At 43.0% G+C, this 9750-nt stretch overlaps 1 protein-coding gene across 1 annotated transcript in view; it reads right to left on the reverse strand.

The window, feature by feature from the left end:
- STAG1 (stromal antigen 1) overlaps positions 1–9467 on the reverse strand; it is a 788714-nt gene extending 779247 nt beyond the window's left edge. Inside the window, exons 1-2 of the mRNA XM_053709754.1 lie at positions 9426–9467; positions 9285–9318 (exon numbers count right to left, since the gene is read on the reverse strand). The gene's annotated coding sequence lies outside the window, so the exon portion shown is untranslated. The remainder of the gene's footprint in view (positions 1–9284; positions 9319–9425) is intronic.
- Positions 9468–9750: the final 283 nt, after the last annotated feature.

Here is a 9750-nt window from a genome sequence, read left to right on the forward strand (position 1 = left end):
AGTTCTTAGCCGTAAGTTTGGTTAAATGTACAACGGCATCAGAAACAAATGCGTTAGCTAGCTTAAGTGCTTTAAGCTTGTTCATAATTTCATCCAATGGAGCTGTGCGAATGGCCTCTTCCAGAGACTCAAACCAGAATGCCGCCGCAGCAGTGACAGGCGCAATGCATGCAAGGGGCTGTAAGATAAAACCTTGTTGAACAAACATTTTCTTAAGGTAACCTTCTAATTTTTTATCCATTGGATCTGAAAAGGCACAACTATCCTCCACCGGGATAGTGGTACGCTTAGCTAAAGTAGAAACTGCTCCCTCCACCTTAGGGACCGTCTGCCATAAGTCTCGTGTGGTGGCGTCTATAGGAAACATTTTCCTAAATATGGGAGGAGGGGAAAAAGGCACACCAGGTCTATCCCACTCCTTGCTAATAATCTCTGTAAGCCTTTTAGGTATAGGAAACACGTCAGTAAACACCGGTACCGCATAGTATCTATCCAACCTACATAATTTTTCTGGAATTGCAACCGTGTTACAATCATTCAGAGCCGCTAATACCTCCCCTAGCAATATGGATGAAGAAGACAGATTGTGACTGAATTTTTACTGCGCAAAAAAGCGCTAAAATAGGCCCCTCCCACTCATATTACAACAGTGGGGAAGCTCAGTTAACCGTTTCTATGCAGAAAACAAAGATAGCCATGTGGTAAAAATCATGCCCCAATAAGTTTTATCACCAAGTACCTCACAAAAAACGATTAACATGTCAGTAACCGTTTTGAACATACATTTTAAAAGTAATGAAGTGTTATTAATAAGCCTGCTACCAGTCGCTTTTACTGCAGTTAAGGCTCCTACATTACTTCAGTATTAACAGTATTTTCAGAGTCAATTCCATTCCTTAGAAAAATACATTCAGTGTACACACACTCATCAGCCTAATACCAGTCGCTATCACTGCATTTAAGGCTGAACTTACATTACATTGGTATCAGCAGTATTTTCTCAGTCAATTCCATTCCTCAGAAAAATAATTTACTGCACATACCTAGTTTGCAGGGGGGCCCTGCATGATATTCCCCTTCTCTGAAGTTACCTCACTCCCCAGATGAGAACAGCCAGTGGATCTTAGTTACGTCTGCTAAGATCATAGAAAACGCAGGCAGATTCTTCTTCTAATGCTGCCTGAGAACAAACAGCACACTCCGGTGCCATTTAAAATAAACTTTTGATTGAAGAAATAAACTAAGTTAAAAAAAAACACCACAGACCTCTCACAACGACCTATCTTTAGTTAGGTTGCAAGAGAATGACTGAATATGACATGTGAGGGGAGGAGCTATATAGCAGCTCTGCTTGGGTGATCCTCTTGCAACTTCCTGTTAGGGAAGAGATATATTCCATAAGTAATGGATGACCCGTGGACTGACTACACTTAACAAGAGAAAGGGAATGAATCACATGAAGCACAATGCAGGACCGTCCCTGCTATGAGAAAGCGCGCCAAGCTTGTAAGCTGCATGGCTCTCAAAGTGAAAGTGAAACCTGTATATTCCATAACAGCCTATGAGTCCATAACATCTCACACATAAAAGAAGCAAAAAATCAAACATATAAGATTATTCCCCCCTGATCAATAATCCCCCTAAGGAGATATTAACCCTTGATTCTATACAGATAAAAGGAGTCACACTGTGATCCTGTCTTGCGTTAACATACATGTATAAAATATGAAACTATCTTACCAGAATCTACGCCATGGAATAGGAACATGGCCCTTCAAGTGTGACCGATAGTAGCATCGCTTCTGAAATGGACTTGAGTGAAGAAAGCAGGCAGCTGATTGCCTATGGAACTGTTAATGAGTCGGGATGGTTTCACAGAATGACTCTCCCAGCAGCTCCGGACTCTAACTTTCATTCCATCTCGAAGAGTACTATCCTCCATGAGACTACTCCGACATCTATTAACACTTCTCTGCCAACCTCCTGTGACGAAAGGCAAAGAATGACTGAGGTTATGAGACAGTGGGGGAGGTATTTAAGCCTTTGGATGGGGTGTTTTTGCCGCCTCCTGGTGGCCAGGCTCAGTAAGGAATGCAGCTGTGGACTCTACCCATATTAAGATGTAAACAGGCACTATCATTCATCAAAGTTTATAAAGCAGCCGTTTTGTTTAAAAACTTACCTCTCTCCTCTTCACAGCCCGAGCAGCTCCCCCACCCCGCAGATCCTCTCTTCATACCTCAGAAATGACGAATCCGGTATCCTCTAATAACGACTTCCCCCCACCAGAGCAAACATTTCCTGAGGTCATGCCGTGATTGGAGGAAGCCGGATTCTTCATAGCCGACGTATTAAGAGGTTTTGCGGGCGGGGGAAGCTGCTCCGGCTATGAAGAGGAGAGAAGTAGGTTTTTAAACAAAACGGCTGCTTTGTAAACTTTGATGAATGAAAGTGCTCCTGTTTTTAATAGTATTTCTAAAAAAACAGGGCTTTCTTTCATCAGTTGACCTTCTCTTTAAGGGCCAGTTAAGTTTTGTTTTCAAAATGAACAACAAAGTACAAATGTTTCCATATACAATAAATATACAAAATTTCTCACTGTTGATTGCTTACTTAAATTGTGCCTTGCCACCAAAAAAACAGAATTTATGTTTACCTGATAAATTTCTTTCTCCAACGGTGTGTCCGGTCCACGGCGTCATCCTTACTTGTGGGATATTCTCTTCCCCAACAGGAAATGGCAAAGAGCCCAGCAAAGCTGGTCACATGATCCCTCCTAGGCTCCGCCTACCCCAGTCATTCGACCGACGTTAAGGAGGAATATTTGCATAGGAGAAACCATATGGTACCGTGGTGACTGTAGTTAAAGAAAATAAAATAACAGACCTGATTAAAAAAACCAGGGCGGGCCGTGGACCGGACACACCGTTGGAGAAAGAAATTTATCAGGTAAACATAAATTCTGTTTTCTCCAACATAGGTGTGTCCGGTCCACGGCGTCATCCTTACTTGTGGGAACCAATACCAAAGCTTTAGGACACGGATGAAGGGAGGGAGCAAATCAGGTCACCTAAATGGAAGGCACCACGGCTTGCAAAACCTTTCTCCCAAAAATAGCCTCAGAAGAAGCAAAAGTATCAAACTTGTAAAATTTGGTAAAAGTGTGCAGTGAAGACCAAGTCGCTGCCCTACATATCTGATCAACAGAAGCCTCGTTCTTGAAGGCCCATGTGGAAGCCACAGCCCTAGTGGAATGAGCTGTGATTCTTTCGGGAGGCTGCCGTCCGGCAGTCTCGTAAGCCAATCTGATGATGCTTTTAATCCAAAAAGAGAGAGAGGTAGAAGTTGCTTTTTGACCTCTCCTTTTACCTGAATAAACAACAGACAAGGAAGATGTTTGTCTAAAATCCTTTGTAGCATCTAAATAGAATTTTAGAGCGCGAACAACATCCAAATTGTGCAACAAACGTTCCTTCTTTGAAACTGGTTTTGGACACAGAGAAGGTACGATAATCTCCTGGTTAATGTTTTTGTTAGAAACAACTTTTGGAAGAAAACCAGGTTTAGTACGTAAAACCACCTTATCTGCATGGAACACCAGATAAGGAGGAGAACACTGCAGAGCAGATAATTCTGAGACTCTTCTAGCAGAAGAAATCGCAACTAAAAACAAAACTTTCCAAGATAATAACTTAATATCAACGGAATGTAAGGGTTCAAACGGAACCCCCTGAAGAACTGAAAGAACTAAATTGAGACTCCAAGGAGGAGTCAAAGGTTTGTAAACAGGCTTGATTCTAACCAGAGCCTGAACAAAGGCTTGAACATCTGGCACAGCTGCCAGCTTTTTGTGAAGTAATACCGACAAGGCAGAAATCTGTCCCTTCAGGGAACTTGCCGATAATCCTTTTTCCAATCCTTCTTGAAGGAAGGATAGAATCCTAGGAATCTTAACCTTGTCCCAAGGGAATCCTTTAGATTCACACCAACAGATATATTTTTTCCAAATTTTGTGGTAAATCTTTCTAGTCACAGGCTTTCTGGCCTGAACAAGAGTATCGATCACAGAATCTGAGAACCCTCGCTTCGATAAAATCAAGCGTTCAATCTCCACGCAGTCAGCTGGAGTGAAACCAGATTCGGATGTTCGAACGGACCCTGAACAAGAAGGTCTCGTCTCAAAGGTAGCTTCCAAGGTGGAGCCGATGACATATTCACCAGATCTGCATACCAAGTCCTGCGTGGCCACGCAGGAGCTATCAAAATCACCGACGCCCTCTCCTGCTTGATCCTGGCTATCAGCCTGGGGATGAGAGGAAATGGCGGGAACACATAAGCTAGTTTGAAGGTCCAAGGTGCTACTAGTGCATCCACTAGAGCCGCCTTGGGATCCCTGGATCTGGCCCCGTAGCAAGGAACTTTGAAGTTCTGACGAGAGGCCATCAGATCCATGTCTGGAATGCCCCACAGGTGAGTGACTTGGGCAAAGATTTCCGGATGGAGTTCCCACTCCCCCGGATGCAATGTCTGACGACTCAGAAAATCCGCTTCCCAATTTTCCACTCCTGGGATGTGGATAGCAGACAGGTGGCAGGAGTGAGACTCCGCCCAAAGAATAATTTTGGTTACTTCTTCCATCGCTAGGGAACTCCTTGTTCCCCCCTGATGGTTGATGTACGCAACAGTCGTCATGTTGTCTGATTGAAACCGAATGAACCTGGTCCTCGCAAGCTGGGGCCAGGCCTGGAGCGCATTGAATATCGCTCTCAGTTCCAGAATATTTATCGGTAGAAGAGATTCTTCCCGAGACCAAAGACCCTGAGCTTTCAGGGATCCCCAGACCGCGCCCCAGCCTATCAGACTGGCGTCGGTCGTGACAATGACCCACTCTGGTCTGTGGAACATCATCCCTTGAGACAGATTGTCCAGGGACAGCCACCAACGGAGTGAGTCTCTGGTCCTCTGATTTACTTGTATCTTCGGAGACAAGTCTGTATAGTCCCCATTCCACTGACTGAGCATGCACAGTTGTAATGGTCTTAGATGAATGCGCGCAAAAGGAACTATGTCCATCGCCGCCACCATCAACCCGATCACTTCCATGCACTGAGCTATGGAAGGAAGAGGAACGGAATGAAGTATCCGACAAGAGTCCAGAAGCTTTGTTTTTCTGGCCTCTGTTAGAAAGATCCTCATTTCTAAGGAGTCTATAATTGTTCCCAAGAAGGGAACCCTTGTTGACGGGGATAGAGAACTCTTTTCCACGTTCACTTTCCAGCCGTGAGATCTGAGAAAGGCCAGGACAATGTCCGTGTGAGCCTTTGCTTGAGGAAGGGACGACGCTTGAATCAGAATGTCGTCCAGGTAAGGTACTACTGCAATGCCCCTTGGTCTTAGCACCGCTAGAAGGGACCCTAGTACCTTTGTGAAAATCCTTGGAGCAGTGGCTAATCCGAAAGGAAGCGCCACGAACTGGTAATGTTTGTCCAGGAATGCAAACCTTAGGAACCGATGATGTTCCTTGTGGATAGGAATATGTAGATACGCATCCTTTAAATCCACCGTGGTCATGAATTGACCTTCCTGGATGGAAGGAAGGATAGTTCGAATGGTTTCCATCTTGAACGATGGGACCTTGAGAAATTTGTTTAAGATCTTGAGATCTAGGATTGGTCTGAACGTTCCCTCTTTTTTGGGAACTATGAACAGATTGGAGTAGAACCCCATCCCTTGTTCTCTTAATGGAACAGGATGAATCACTCCCATTTTTAACAGGTCTTCTACACAATGTAAGAACGCCTGTCTTTTTATGTGGTCTGAAGACAACTGCGACCTGTGGAACCTCCCCCTTGGGGGAAGTCCCTTGAATTCCAGAAGATAACCCTGGGAGACTATTTCTAGCGCCCAAGGATCCAGAACATCTCTTGCCCAAGCCTGAGCGAAGAGAGAGAGTCTGCCCCCCACCAGATCCGGTCCCGGATCGGGGGCCAATATTTCATGCTGTCTTGGTAGCAGTGGCAGGTTTCTTGGCCTGCTTTCCCTTGTTCCAGCCTTGCATTGGTCTCCAAGCTGGCTTGGCCTGAGAAGAATTACCCTCTTGCTTAGAGGACGTAGCACCTTGGGCTGGTCCGTTTTTACGAAAGGGACGAAAATTAGGTCTATTTTTTGCCTTGAAAGGCCGATCCTGAGGAAGGGCGTGGCCCTTACCCCCAGTGATATCAGAGATAATCTCTTTCAAGTCAGGACCAAACAACGTTTTCCCCTTGAAAGGAATGTTTAGTAGCTTGTTCTTGGAAGACGCATCAGCCGACCAAGATTTCAACCAAAGCGCTCTGCGCGCCACAATAGCAAACCCAGAGTTCTTAGCCGCTAACTTAGCCAATTGCAAAGAGGCGTCTAGAGTGAAAGAATTAGCCAATTTGAGAGCATTGATTCTGTCCATAATCTCCTCATAAGGAGGAGAGTCACTATCGAGCACCTTAAGCAGTTCATCAAACCAGAAATATGCGGCAGTAGTGACAGGGACAATGCATGAAATGGGTTGTAGAAGGTAACCCTGCTGAACAAACATCTTTTTAAGCAAACCTTCTAATTTTTTATCCATAGGATCTTTGAAAGCACAACTATCCTCTATGGGAATAGTGGTGCGTTTGTTTAAAGTAGAAACCGCTCCCTCGACCTTGGGGACTGACTGCCATAAGTCCTTTCTAGGGTCGACCATAGGAAACAATTTTTTAAATATGGGGGGAGGGACGAAAGGAATACCGGGCCTTTCCCATTCTTTATTAACAATGTCCGCCACCCGCTTGGGTATAGGAAAAGCTTCTGGGAGCCCCGGCACCTCTAAGAACTTGTCCATTTTACATAGTTTCTCTGGGATGACTAAATTTTCACAATCATCCAGAGTGGATAATACCTCCTTAAGCAAAATGCGGAGATGTTCCAATTTAAATTTAAATGTAATCACATCAGATTCAGCCTGCTGAGAAATGTTCCCTAAATCAGTAATTTCTCCCTCAGACAAAACCTCCCTGGCCCCCTCAGATTGGGTTAGGGGCCCTTCAGAGATATTAATATCAGCGTCGTCATGCTCTTCAGTAACTAAAACAGAGCAGCCACGCTTACGCTGACAAGGGTTCATTTTGGCTAAAATGTTTTTGACAGAATTATCCATTACAGCCGTTAATTGTTGCATAGTAAGGAGTATTGGCGCGCTAGATGTACTAGGGGCCTCCTGAGTGGGCAAGACTCGTGTAGACGAAGGAGGGAATGATGCAGTACCATGCTTACTCCCCTCACTTGAGGAATCATCTTGGGCATCATTGTCATTATCACATAAATCACATTTATTTAAATGAATAGGAATTCTGGCTTCCCCACATTCAGAACACAGTCTATCTGGTAGCTCAGACATGTTAAACAGGCATCAACTTGATCAGAAAGTACAAAAAACGTTTTACAATAAAACCGTTACTGTCACTTTAAATTTTAAACTGAACACACTTTATTACTGCAATTGCGAAAAAACATGAAGGAATTGTTCAAAATTCACCAAATTTTCACCACAGCGTCTTAAAGCTTTGAAAATATTGCACACCAATTTTGGAAGCTTTAACCCTTAAAATAACGGAACCGGAGCCGTTTTAAGTTTTAACCCCTTTACAGTCCCTGGTATCTGCTTTGCTGAGACCCAACCAAACCCAAAGGGGAATACGATACCAAATGACGCCTTCAGAAGTCTTTTATAAGTATCAGAGCTCCTCTCACATGCGACTGCATGCCATGCCTCTCAAAAACAAGTGCGCAACACCGGCGCGAAAATGAGACTCTGCCTATGCTTTGGGAAAGCCCCTAAAGAATAAGGTGTCTAAAACAGTGCCTGCCGATATTATTATATCAAAATACCCAGATAAAATGATTCCTCAAGGCTAAATATGTGTTAATAATCAATCGATTTAGCCCAGAAAAAGTCTACAGTTTAAATAAGCCCTTGTGAAGCCCTTATTTACAATCGTAATAAACATGGCTTACCGGATCCCATAGGGAAAATGACAGCTTCCAGCATTACATCGTCTTGTTAGAATGTGTCATACCTCAAGCAGTAAGAGACTGCACTCTGTTCCCCCAACTGAAGTTAATTGCTCTCAACAGTCCTGTGTGGAACAGCCATGGATTTTAGTTACGGTTGCTAAAATCATTTTCCTCATACAAACAGAATTCTTCATCTCTTTTCTGTTTCTGAGTAAATAGTACGTACCAGCACTATTTGAAAATAACAAACTCTTGATTGAATAATGAAAAACTACAGTTAAACACTAAAAAACTCTAAGCCATCTCCGTGGAGATGTTGCCTGTACAACGGCAAAGAGAATGACTGGGGTAGGCGGAGCCTAGGAGGGATCATGTGACCAGCTTTGCTGGGCTCTTTGCCATTTCCTGTTGGGGAAGAGAATATCCCACAAGTAAGGATGACGCCGTGGACCGGACACACCTATGTTGGAGAAAACTAGTTTATTTTGTTGATATCCCATAATGATCCTAACCAATATGTTTCAGTATATATGCCACCCTCCACAAAGATATAGTGGACAGTAAAGCTTGTCCTCTATGTATTGTGGTGATAACTTGATAGATGCCCCATAATCTCAAAATAGGCATCACGTAAAATAAAAGTTCGTTAAGTGCCTTTCCTAAAATTACAAATATTCTAAAAGATTTACAAAATGATAGTAGTCCTCTATTACAAATTCAACCACAACTCCATAATCACACATCAGTGAAACTACACTAAGATTCATAGACACTTTCCTGTTTGATGATTAGATAATTTTTACTCAAGAACTGGTTACATTAGACAACCCTAAGTTGATGAAAAACCATAGAATACTTCTGCCTGTGGCATACAAAACATTTAAAAATTAATGTACAACCTTCTATGTAAACAGGGTACAAAGATAACATGAATCGTAGATATGTGCATTCAGAGGTCTTCGTTCACCTCCGAATGTGGAAGGCGGCAGGTCTTAGTCTTGCTCGTCAATTTTCATTGCTGCGTATATTCTTGTGCAACAGCACAAGAGTAAATGCGACAACGAAGATTGCCGAGTGCGCAAATAGCTGCCTTCTTCCGCATTCGGAGGTGAACAAAACCTCTGAATGCATTTGTCTAATGAACAGTAAAAAGTATGGTTTCCTTAACACCATTTTTAAAACAAAAAAAATATAAGAAAAATAATAATTAAAATTATCATATATAAAAAAAATAATCGCAATATTGTACTTACCAGCCAAAGTGCTCGTATGTCGAAATGCTCTGACCTGGGAATCTGACAGACCAGTTAGCAGGGAAATGACTGTGTCCATCATGTATTCATCATAAATAATGCTATATTGACACTGTCGTATCAGCACACCAATGAACTCACAAAAGTTGCTGCGAAACTTTTTCCACTGGGGCCCAGGCATGGTTAGTGGATAATCACCACTATCCTAAAGGCCAAATAAAATAACATTAAATAAACATTAGAACAGAACACTATATCAAACAACCAAGCTCAAGATGTCACCATTACATTACAATGTGAGTCTATATTTCCTAGGGGGGATTTTTCACTCATTATGCTCTGGGGGGTGCTGCCTGCAACTGGAAATGTGCTACCAATTTATCCTGCATTAGGCGTGCATTTTATGCCCTTTTCTGCAGTCTAAGAGTGCAGTCCATTTCAAGATTTTAGATGTGTTTTGTAGGGA

Source organism: Bombina bombina, chromosome 4 (assembly GCF_027579735.1).
Source record: "Bombina bombina isolate aBomBom1 chromosome 4, aBomBom1.pri, whole genome shotgun sequence".
Lineage (NCBI taxonomy): Eukaryota > Metazoa > Chordata > Amphibia > Anura > Bombinatoridae > Bombina > Bombina bombina.